The sequence below is a fragment of the Mus caroli genome, unplaced genomic scaffold (genome assembly GCF_978045245.1).
Source record: "Mus caroli unplaced genomic scaffold, Mus_caroli_1 scaffold_3, whole genome shotgun sequence".
Classification (NCBI taxonomy): Eukaryota; Metazoa; Chordata; class Mammalia; order Rodentia; family Muridae; genus Mus; species Mus caroli.
This window is the reverse complement of record NW_028227258.1, coordinates 26,558,456-26,571,294: the sequence shown is the minus strand read 5'-3', so window position 1 is coordinate 26,571,294 and position 12,839 is coordinate 26,558,456. Positions and strand designations below refer to the sequence as shown.

The 12,839-nt window shown below is 42.5% G+C and overlaps 1 protein-coding gene across 3 annotated transcripts in view; it reads right to left on the bottom strand.

Annotated features, from left to right (window-relative positions):
• Nucleotides 1-12,839, bottom strand: part of Tet2 (tet methylcytosine dioxygenase 2) — an 81,438-nt gene that overhangs the window by 52,662 nt on the left and 15,937 nt on the right. The window lies entirely within an intron of this gene.

Sequence of the window (12,839 nt, the reverse complement as noted above, 5' to 3'; positions counted from 1 at the left end):
GAGCCACCATGTGGTTGCTGGGATTTGAACCCAGGACCTTCGGAAGAGCAGTCAGTGCTCTTAACCGCTGAGCCATCTCTCCAGCCCATCTAGTATGTATTCTTAAAATGCTGGTGCTGCTGGTAAGGAAGGCAGGGCTCATGGTGGGTGCTTGGCTTGCATGTGAAAAGAAAAATACACTGAAAACAACAGAACCTACTCCACCAAAGACACAGTGAAAGTCTTGAGTGTTAGAAAATTTAGAGTTCTACGGTAGGGTGGAGTTACTTGAGAGAGAAATGGGGCTCCCAGTCTTCTACAACCTTTTCAACACGTGTTGTTGTATGTTCTTTTAATTATACTCACCCTCATGAGTGGTGAATGGTGAAAAGTGCTCTGAATAATGAGGGTAAGACGTTCAGTACCATAGCTATGCATGGGGTGATTGAGTGTGAAAACAAGTGGTCTGAAATTGAGTCTGAATGGAAAGGAAATGACTAGCTGGGGAACTCCTAATGATACCTAAACACCAGGTTCAGTGACATCCTAGGTGTGTAGAGAAAAAAGAATGACTCAGTGACAGTAGCAAAACTTTGGGTTTGAGTGACAGGATCGGTGGTGACATCACCAGATAAATGCATCATGGTTCCGGAAAGGAGAGCTGAGAGAAGACACAGACTTCATCTTAACAAACTTGAGGATATCTAGGAATTTCCAATAAATAAAGATGGAATTTAGTATCTTTCTCTCTTCTCTTTCCCTCTCTACCTTAACTCCATTCTCCATCCCCCACTCCCCACCCCCTATTTTCAAAGGAATTTGGGTAGGATCATGTGATGGTTTGTATGTACTCAGCACAGGGAGTGGCACTATTAGAAGGTAAGGCCCTATTAAAGTAGGTGTGGCCTTGTTAGAATAGGCGTGCCGCTGTGGGTGTGGACTTTAAAACCCTTATCCTAGTTTCCTGGAAGTGATTATTCTGTTAGCAGCCTTCAGATAAAAATGTAGAACTCTCAGCTCCTCCTGCACCATGCTTGTCTGGATCCTGCCATGCTCCCACCTTGGTGATAATGGGTTGAACTGCTGAACCTGTAAGCCAGTCCCAATTAAATGTTGTTCTTATAAGAGTTGCCTTGGTCGTGGTGTCTGTTCACAGCAGTAAAACCCTAACTAAGACAGATTAAAAGAGGGTCATTGTCATTTCCTGACACACTTACTTGAGATCTCTCCAGCTGGGTTCAGCCACTTACAGACAGAACGTGAAAGAAGGCAAGGGGGACTCTGCCTTCTTGTTTTTTGTTTAAAATTTAAAATAGTAAAACTATACTAAGTATTACCAGGACTCCAATTGTAAACTTCTTGAGGTGGAATACTTCTTTGTACACCATGGGGCTCTGGTGCCCTCTACTCTCAGATGGACGAAAGAGCGTGTTCAGAGAGACTTCCCTCTAAGGCCTGGCACAGGTTCAGGAGTCCTAGAGGGCCGAGTGTTGCTACAACTTGTTATCTGGTTGGCTGGGATTCCAGCTGGCAAACTGTCAAAGAGAACTATGAGGTTCCAGTTTTCCATGCCCCAAACAATGTCTTAGCACAAAACTTACGGCTAACAACGGAACTACTAGCAACTGTATTCTATAAAGTGCAATCGTTCTGAAATTAATGTAGTTCCTAGGAAGATTTTTCTCCTTAAATTGAAATCTACTCTAATTTTATTCTTTTTAGTTATTCAATGTTTTAAAAACAGATTTTCTAGGAGATAAATTTTAAAATAAGTTAAAAAGCTACGATCAAATCAGCGTTTTAAAACAGATTTTCTGCTATATTTTCTAGAAGGTAAAATTAAAATAGTAAATTAAAAAGCTAAGATCTACTGAAGGCCTTTGGACTCATTTAGGTTCAACACAGTGTCTCCTGTAGGTAGGTGGCAGAGTCCCAGAGCCTCTACTCAGATCAACCATGTTATTGTGTCAGAGCCTATTTCAAACCTTAGAAGTGCATTTTCTTTCCTTTCTTCCTTTTTCTTATGTATGGGAGGTGTGTGTGTGTGTGTGTGTGTGTGTGTGTGTGTGTGTGTGTGTATACACGTCAACCTTCATTGCTCTCCATGCAGTGAAGCAGGATCTCCCACTGAACCAGCAGCTCTGCAAATCTAGCTAGCCAGCTTGCCCTGAGGATCCCTGCCTCTCCGGTGCTGGAATTCCAGGAAGCTTCTAGCTTTTATATGGATTTGGGGAGTCCTTCCACTTGTGCAGTAAGCATTTCATCAACCAAGCCATGTCTCCAGCCAAAGCAGGCCTTTAACAAAGAAAAAACTCTTTAAAAGCCAGTCACGCAAACTATACACACATACAGGTAATGTACACTGTGAATAACATCTTTCTACTGAAATTCTTTATTATTTTATTTTAAGGCACTGCCTCACTCTATATCCCAGGCTGGCCTGGAACTTACTATGCAGGTCAGGCTTGCCTTGATCCCCCTTCTTCAGCCTCCTGAGTACTGGGATTCCCAACATAAGCCATCATGTCCAGGGACAAAGTCATCCTTTGTCAGTTCTTGGATCCATGGCTAACCAAACGTCATGAAGGTTCCACATTCTGCCCAATGGGTCTGGCCCTTCTGAGTGGCCCAGCATAGCCTGTTTCCTTCCTCTACAGATGCTGTCTCTGCCTGCTGGGATCCTCCAGGTCTAAATAGGGTCAGAGTAGAGTACACTGCCCAGCAGGTTACTGACGTCAGCAGGGTGTGACCACAAAAATGGCTCTCCCCTTCCACACACACCCAGAGCTAGCAAATGACCTCAGCTGCCCAGTTCTCAGAAGAAAACGCTATTTCAGAATCTCAGCAACTTGGCAGCAATGGCTCTTTCCTTATTAATGCTTTTAAAATGATTACACCGAGAACAACTGCTTTAAAGCAAAGTCATGGGAAGAAAACTGAGGAAGACCTCGTATTATTTCTGCTCTCATTCCTCCTAACTTATACAAAGTGTGCCTCCGAAGGAAGAATTCAGCAAGAATTTGCATAACAAATTCCAGCAAAATAAAAACAAGTGTGCCCCACCTACGTCCTTTCTTGTCAAGTCTTTGAAGACCTGAAATCCCAAACAAATCTGAAATATTAGCCAGCATTGAAGATAGTGTGACCATCACTGTATTTGCACTGCACTGAGAGATAGCCAGGAGCCAGGCAGAATGTCAGAAAGACCTATAGCGTCTTCTCTATGAAAAGAGAATACATAAGTCAATTTACTTACTTGCCAGAAACAAACAAAAACAAGTTGTGAAGAAAAAGTTATAGTGGGTATGTTTAAAAATAAAGATAGCATACCAGAATCCCATGCATCAGAAGAAGATGAAGAAAAATGCAGCCGAAGGCCAGGTGCAGCTCTGGGAGCTTCTGTTATCTCAGCAGACAGGAAGCTGAAGCAGGAAGGTCCCCTGCTCGGTTCCAAAACTCATCAACCATACAAAAGGAAAGCATGCGGAAGTTTCTGAGTCTGACCTAAAAGCATTTGACACTCTGACACTTGCCAGCAACTGACCTCCTTACAGAGGTGCCATTCTGATATCCAGACATTTTGAGGATTCTCTCTGACAATCCCATATAAAGAGAAGGGGAAGAAGCCAGGAATGGAGCACACCTTTAACCCAGCACTAAGGAAACAAAGGCAGGCGGGTCTCTATGAAATCAAGGCCAGCCTGGTCTACAGAACAAGTTCCAGAACAGCCAGGGCTACACAGAGAAACCCTGTCTTGAAAAACAGAAGGGGGCTGTGGAAGCACCCGAAAGGGCAGAGAAGAGAAAGAAGAGGATAGAACGATTGCACTGGTTTTAATGGTTCATGATTGCACTGGTTTTAATGGTTCATCTGACATTTCCTTTTTTTTTTTCCAGACAAAGAACTCTAGGCATGGTGATTGTGGTTGTTTAAATGAAAATCCCCCTTTAGGCTTATGTTTTGAATCTTCAGATTGTGGCACTATTTGGGGAACATTTAGGAGGTGTGGCCTTGCTAGAGGAAGTGTGGCCCTGTGGGTGGGCTTTGAGAACTGAAAGCCAACTGCCAGATCACTCTGCACTTTCTACTGTAGTTAAGGATGTGAGCTCTCAGTTTTCTGTCCCTGCCCCTAGGCCTGCTGCATGCAACCTTCCCTCCCAGCATGAAGGTCTCTTAGCCTAAGTTGCTTTTGGCCACTGCATCTTACCATGGCAACAGAAACCAACTAATGCAGAGGATTTATCGATATAGTTACATACAGGACAATAATTCTACTGGAGGACTGGAGAGATGGCTCAGCAGTTAAGAGCACTGACTGCTCTTCTGAAGGTCCTGCGTTCAAATCCCAGCAACCATATGGTGACTCACAACCATCTGTAATGAAATCTGACACCCTCTTCTGGAGTGTCTGAAGACAGCTACAGTGTACTTATATATAATAAATAATAAATAAATCTTTTAAAAAAGTTTCAAGCCACCCCGTGCCTTGGCACACAGTCCCCAGTCCCTCAGAGAGACTGCCATCTTCACTGTTAAAAATGATGATGATGGCCGGGCAGTGGTGGCGCACGCCTGTAATCCCAGCACTTGGGAGGCAGAGTCAGGCAGATTTCTGAGTTCGAGGCCAGCCTGGTCTACAGAGTGAGTTCCAGGACAGCCAGGGCTATACAGAGAAACCCTGTCTCGAAAAAAACAAAAACAACAACAAAAAAAAAATGATGATGATGATAATTCTACTGGAAAGCAATTGTGTAGCCCTGGCTAGTCTTGAACTCACACTGTAGACCAGGCTGGCCTTGAACCTTGCAGCAGCAGCTCTAAGGTTCTCAACCCTTTAATACTACACCTCAGGTGTGGTAACCCCCAACATTCTTTGCTACTTCATAACTGTAATTTTGCTACTGTTATGAATCATAATGTAAATGTCTGCATTTTCTGATAGTCTTAGATAACACCTGTGAAAGAGCCCTTTGGCACTCAAAGGGCACGTGACCCTCAGTGCTTTCGACCCGCTGGCTTAGATGCTAGCTTTGATTCTGGTGGGACAAATGCATGTCATATAAACAGACAGGTGTGGCGATATACACATGAAACCCCAGCACTCTAAGAGACAGAGGCAGGAGGATAACCACAAGTTCAAATCTAGGCTGAGTTACTTGGCAAGTTACAGGCTATAGGCAGTGTTACATATAATGATGAAAATGAAGTTGAAGCAGGAGCAGACAATATGTAGAAATACAAGGTACTTCATATAGATAGAACTATCTCACCTTATTCCAAGCTACAGGATTCTAAAGGTAACTGGTTTTTAAAAAACAGAATCTCATGTATCCAAAGCTGGCCTTGAACTTGCTACACAGCCAAGGCTGATCTTAACTTCCCACTCCTCTGTCCCTACGTCTTGAGTGCTGGGACTGCAGGTACTTCCCACCCTGTCTAGTTTCTGCAGTACAAAAGAGTGAAACCCAGGACCTTTTTTTTTTTTTTTTTTTTTGCATGTTAGGCAAGCTTCCTCTACTAGCTGAGCCACACCTCCAGCCCCTAATAACACAGTTTTTACAAAGAATATTCCCTAAGCAGAAATGTGTAACCACAGTTCAGTCACAGTGTGTATCACTGGGTTCAAAGACATTTTATAACATAAGCTCTATTCCTTTAGACTTGTGAATTTCATGTCATAAAGTGTCATGGTGGACTCCTGGAGAAAAGCATGTATGACCAAGGTTCAACCAAACTGAATTATTGACTGCACCATTCATAGTGGACACACATTAAGGATCAGAAGTACAAGCTTTGGAGAGTTGCTTCAAATCTGTAACATAACCCTAGATATTAAAAATGGTTTAGCTTCCAATATTCTGAGGAAAGTATGAGACTTGTATTAACCCTACCTTCCAATGTCTTCAAAACATTAAACAAGAATGAATGTTGACCATTAATTGGGTCATAAATAACTCATAGCCCTGCCTTCAAGTGAAGGCTCGTTCACATGAGGGACGATTTAAGGCCATTGAGGGAGTGGCATCAGTCCCAACATCAAGCCTCAATTAGCTGGACTCTACAGACTGGTGCTATGCAGAACTACATGTAATGTGAAACTTCCCGCTCCAACACCACATTATAAGGCTGCTGACCTTTGGTCTATTATTTTTTTCTTTGAAACAGCATTACTTGGCTGGAGAGATGACTTGGCCACTAAGACCACATACTGTTCCTTGCAGAGAATTGCAAGTTCCTGGCACATAGGTTGGGTAGCTCCCAACCACCAGCCGCTCCAGCTCTTGAGTACCTGTACTCCCATGTCACACAGCCTTGTGTGACACATAATTAAAAACAAACAAAAAAAGATCTTAAAAAATGTTATAAATAGTATCACTTTAGAAACACTAGTGTTGCGTTTTAAACAAGCAGGTTTTACCAATTCCTTTTTGTTGGTTCTGAGACAGGGTCTGGATCTCAGGTTGTCCTCAAAGATTTCACTCTCTTGATTCCCCCTTCTATGGCTTCTCTAGCACTCAGAAGAAAGGCATGCAACGCCACCTCCAGGTGGATTTTTATCAAACCTCACTTCTAATAGAAAAGCAGCCGGGCAGTAGTGACGCATGCCTTTAATCTCAGCACTTGGGAGGCAGAGTCAGGCAGATTTCTGAGTTCGAGGCCAGCCTGTTCTACACAGAGTTCCAGGACAGCTAGGACTACACAGAGAAACCCTGTCTTGAAACACTCCCCCCTCTAAAAGACATAAAACAGAGCTCTACAGCTATATTTATCTGTGTTGTTAAAACAAATTATGCATTTTGCAAACTAGAAATTTTATTTAAGATGAAATAAAAATAATTCAATCACAATCATGCCATGGTGGCTCACATTTGTCATCCCACAACTTAGGAGGTCAAGGTAGGAGGAGCAGTAAGTAGAAATTCAAGATGTACCCCACGTGCGCATGCCTGTGTGTGTGCCAAAGGATGCTACAGTTCCCAAACAGAAAACAAAGATAAATGTTTGATCAGAATTATTACTATTGTTATATCATTATTATTATTTCATCAGGGTCTCAGTATGTAGCTCTGGCTGGCCTGAAACTTATATACACACCAGGCTGGCTTCCAACTCACAGAAATATACCTGCTTCTGTATCCAAAGTGCTGGGATTACAGGTGTATGGTATCACACTCAACACAGACTGTATTAAAAAGCACTGAATTGTCAGGGTCTCAGGCCAGCATAGTTGGGCTACATGGCAAAATTTTATCTCAAAGGGGTAAAAAGAAGTGGAGGGGAAAAGCATTCATCAACTTAAAGCAAACAAGTAAATGAGGTCTCTCTTGCCGTGACCAATAGTAAATGGAATATTCAGCATCAGATGTGCAAAGCCTGAGGCACAGGTCAGAGCAGGGTCCCAGTTAGTCATCTAGAGCCCACCCATAAGCCGTATGTTATTTTGGTTGCAGGGCAGTGGAGAGGTCCAGAAGTGGCAGGGAGGGAAGTCCAGTGGCTGAGGCAGCAGAACTGCCCTCTCTCTCCCTTGGAAGCACTTGAGTGAGCAGCGAGCGGCTCAGCTACCCTCTTGCACCTGCTGCACACGGTGGACACTGCTTCTTCCCACAAATCCTAAGGGATAAAAAAAGCCCGGCTGTTGTCAAGCCTCTTTGAATCTAACATTTGCTGGGGAGAAATGTCACTTTTCACCCTAGTAACAGCAAGAGAGCAAGATGAGAGGGAGAAAAAAAATTTTGGGTGGGGGGGACCCCAAACATTTAAATATAACAAACTTGTAAAATACTTTCAAAATTATACAAAAAATTATGTTCTCAGGCTTCAATGAAAATGGAAGCAGGAGACCAACTTTTCAAATTCTGGCCAAGTTAACTGAATTTAAAACTATTTTCTCCCTAAGTAACGATGCTAGCTAGCATAAGGTGGTATAAACTCAGCCAGGCATAATAGTGCGACCTGTACTTGGAAAGGTAAGACAGTGAGACTCTGTCTGAAAAAACAGGCAAAATAAAACAAACAAACAAACAAACAAACAAACAAACATGCCAAAAATACAAGCACATGTCAGACTTAATGTTTGATAATCACATAAATGGATAAGAAATTCAAATGTTTATATAACAAACGTATGGCTATTTTAATGAAAGTAATTATTATTGTGTTATACAAAGGAAGTATAACTATTACTACTTAGAAACTGTTTTGTTATAAACATTTTAAAAATAGCACAAATTGAAAAAAAAACAAACTTTGGATCCTGATGCAGATCACAGATAGGACATGGACACACAGAGATGCATTGTGAAGCGACACGTAGTTCTGAGCTGTTATAAGGGGGCTGGGCATCAAATGAGGTCAACCTTTCAGCAGGTAAAAAAATTCTCCTTAAATGTTCAAAATCAGACAGGAAGATGAGGGCTCAGGAGATAACGTGCTTACTGTACAAACTGATAGTCTGAGCTCCATCCCTGGAACCCGTGTAAAGAGGAAGGACAGAAGAGATTACACAAGTTGTCCTCTAGCCTCTATACACATGCCATAGTATATGTATATTCCCCTAATAATAACTTTTTAAAATTACTTTTATTCTTTTACAGTCTAGTCATGATCCTCCTCCTGGTCTGCCCTCTGACAGTTCCTCATCTCATTCCCCCTCACCCTTGTCTCCAAGAGGATGTCCCCACCTCCACCTGCCCCCAATAATAACTTTTTTTTTTTTTTTTTTTTTTTTGGTTTTTCGAGACAGGGTTTCTCTGTGTAGCCCTGGCTGTCCTGGCACTCACTTTGTAGACCAGGCTGGCCTCGAACTCAGAAATCCGCCTGACTCTGCCTCCCGAGTACTGGGATTAAAGGCGTGCGCCACCACGCCCGGCTAATAATAACTTTTTGAATGTTTAAAATCTACTTTTATTTGATAAATCTTCCCAAGATACCCGAAAAAAAAGACCCTGTGCCTCATTGATTGTCCTTCGCTGAAGGAGTTCTAGCCACCTGTAGCTTCTGTGTTGCTGAAACCAATATAAGAGTTGTCTATAGGGGGCTGAAGAGATGGCTCAGAGGTTAAGAGCACTGACTGCTCTTTCAGAGGTCCAGAGTTCAAATCCCAGCAGCCACATGATGACTTACTGTAATGAGATCTGATGCCCTCTTCTGGTGTGTCTGAAGACAGCTACAGTGTACTTATATATAATAAATAAATAAATCTTTAAAAAAAAGGAGGAGTTGTCTATAACTATGCTACAGTGAAGAGTGGGGTGGGACAGAGAAGCAGAAAGGATATTCAATACCTCCAACCATCATGGGACAAGGTGGAAACCATCAAAAATCCTCTCAAAGAATATGAACTGTGACCAAATGGAGCATTTATGAGCTATATAAAGACTGATAGGCATACACATACATTCCCCTTAATGCAAATAATAAAGATACAGGCAACAGCTAAAGATTCTGGTGGCTTCTGGACCTTTGGCTAAGGTCAAGTATTGAGACTACCTTAGAAAGTAATGCTGAGAAGCTGTTTGTGAGATGGTCTCTAATACCAACACTCAAGAAGTTGAGGTAGGAGGATTTTTATAAGCTCAAGGCCAGCCAAAGAAACAAGTCTAAACAATAAAATAAATAAGCAAATAGGAAAAACAAAAAACCTCCCACTACTCATAGATGAGAACCCATAGGCAAGCCTCATTACAGACGGCCTTCCAGAGGGAAGTCAGTCTCCCAGCAGCAAGCATGGATGAAGTAAGTTACTTAAGTAAAGCACTAGGTGTGTGCCAGGTCAGGGTGTACAAGTCACCTCCTTTCACTGCCATGGATGAAGTCATGTTACACAGAATGCAGGTCAGAGGTAGCATAAATCACGGAAGAGTCACAGCTGTCAACAAATAACTTTCTATTACAGGAACTCACTTTCAAATGATGCCTTGAGGCTAGGAGGGAATTAAACACAAAGCAGGATGTTTTCATCTTGAATACTAACAGTGCAATCAGTAGAGATGCTAATTTGCTTTGTAGCCTTTGTACCAAAAGCATTATTAAGAAGGTAACTGAAGAAAGCCCACTGTCTCCGGTAGACCCTCCTTTGTAGATCCTGCTCTTAATAAAAGATCAGGGCTAAGTGTTCGTCATGAATAATGCTATGGGCAATTAAGAAGGACAGTAGGCTACTTTAGCCACTAAGGGTTGGGTGCTCCAAGTGAAGTAGATGAGCAGCCTGAATTTATAACCATGTATTTGGCATCAATTTGAGACCGCTCAGGTTCTTCTGCATTTCTTTCTTGGGTTCTAAATTACACTATGAGCTTTGGGTGTGTCCTGCAGCTCTCCAGTTGGATGCTCTACTTGCCCGGAGCCTTATTCCTTTTGCATTTTAGTGTTTGCATCTTCTATGGCCACATCCTTGAGCACAGATTCTTCCTTTGGTCGCATGCAGCGTATTAGCGAAGCCATCGAAGGCATTCTTGAAACTCCTGCTACAGCATGCTTGTGATCCAACAGGTCTTTCGTACTTTCTGAAAATGTCTACCTCAGTTAACATTACCCACCTGTTCTTGCATCTGTCTACCTTTTATTCATTAGCATATTAATCATTAAAACCACTTCTGGGTCCAACGAGATGGACCTTGCTAAAGCTGACATCTGGGGTTTACCACTGAGATTCACATCTTGAAAGGAGAACTGACTCATAGAAGTCATCTGACCTCCACTGGATGTGTGTGTGTGTGTGACACGCACACACAATACAAAAGTCAGGCAGTGGTGGCCCATGCCTGTAATTCCAGCACTCAGAAGGCAGAAGCAAGCAAATCTCTGAGTTTAAAGCCAGCCAGGTCTAGAGTTCGAGGACAGCCAGAGCCACACACAGAAACCACGTCTTGAAAAAAACAAAGCAAATAACCAAAACACTATAATCCCCATATTGGTGCTAATTTGCTTCTATTTTGAGTACTTCTCTATTTTTTTTTTGGTAGGTCTTGCAATTGTTTGTTCAATGGCACACACAATATCCTTGGTAACTGCCCTCAAGAAGACTTTGATAATGCAGTGAAGGAACACCCTGCCCTTATGTGACTAGTCTGTCTTTTGTGGGCCTGTGTCTTGCATTATGAACTGCACCATTGTGGTTCAAAGTTACTTCAGCCAGTGGGGTAAAGCTGGATTTCTTGAGTGGTCTGCAGCTGGGTAGTTCTCTTCCTTCAGGTTAGGGTTAGACTAGAATCTGATACAATTCCAGAAATTGCTAAAATGCTCACGCCTCTAATCCCAGCAGTGGGCAGGATAGGGCATGGGATCTCAGTGAGTTTGAGTATAGCCAGATCCACATAGGGAAGCCTGGTTTAAGAAAGGGAAAAAGGCCAGAATGTAGGTTTTATTCTACAGTTCCTTGAAGCCAGGCCTTAAATTCCTAATGGAATTCTCTGGCATATTTCAAAAGCATTTCTTTTCCTGCCTTGCCAGGAAGTGTGTGGTGATGGGCTACACTACCAACTTTGAGGAACTGGGAGAGCTGGTGGCAGAGGAGGCACCAAGTGGATGCTACACTGACTGTGTGATCCTGGAGTCTGCACTCCTTAGCCACACCAAGGCCCCAGCGAGCCACTAACTGCCCAGGTTTTCCCACCCTGACAATAGGTCCTGATAGTTCTTCCTGTGGACTGCTGACAAGCTATGGCTTTCACTATCAGCCTACATTTTCTCAGCACCGGGAGACGATGGTTTCCTCTGATCCTCTTTTGACAGAACTGAGCCCTGTTGGTTTCCATCTCACTCATTTACGGTCACTTGGATGGAGTGGTGCCTTCTCTGTTCCCTACACCACAGACTGCAAACAGGAAGACTGCCATTTTTAAAAACTATAAAACCAAACCACCAACTCCCACTCCAACTCTATAACTTTATACAAAGTCCAGCTTTTACTTTATTCTTCTCTTTTTCCTTATTTTTCTCTTTTCCTCCTGCCCCAAGACTAGGTGTCTCACTGTACAGCCCCGAATGAGTAGAATTCTCTATATAGACTAGTCTTGCCTGGAACTCACATAGATCTGCCTAGCTCTGCCCTTGGAGTACTGGTATTAAAGGCATACCCTACCACACCTGGCAAAAATTGTATTTTGAAAGCTGTTCAAAACTACATGACAAATCACCCACGTGTGACTGAATTTTAAAAAAACTCTTTTGTGCCACACAGTAGAACACACCATTAGTCCCACCACTTAAGAGGCAGAAGGAGGTATATCTTTGTGAGTTCAAGGCCAGCCTAGTCTACATCGTGAGTTCTGAGTGAGTGAGCCAGGGTAATGTAGAGAGACCCTGTCTCAAGAAAATAAACAAAAAAATATTTTGTAGGGTTCAAGAGATGGCTCAGCAATTAAGACCACTGGCTGCTGTTCCAGAGGACCTGGGTTTAATTCCCAGCGCTTATATGGCTGCTTACAATTGTGTGTAACTCCATTTCCAGGAGATCCAAACCTTCTTCTGGCCTCTTATAGCACCAGGCACCATGTGGTGCACAGATATACATGCAGGAAAACACTCATACACATGGGATAAAATATTAATAAGAAATAAGAAATTTGTAAAACACTGAGAAGTGGTGACACACACCTTTAATCCCAGCACTTGGGAAGTAGAGGCACGCAGATTTCTGAGTTTGAGGCCAGCCTGGTCTACAGAGTGAGTTCCAGGACAGCCAGGACTATACAAAGAAACTCTGTCTCAAAAAGAAAAAAAGGAAAGAAAGAAAGAAAGAAAGAAAAGAAAAGAAAAGAAAAGAGAAGAACAGAAAAGAAAAGAAAAGAAAAGAAGAAAAAAAGAAAGAAGACAGAAATATATAAAACAAAATTCAAAGTTTTGGGGGTTTGGGTTT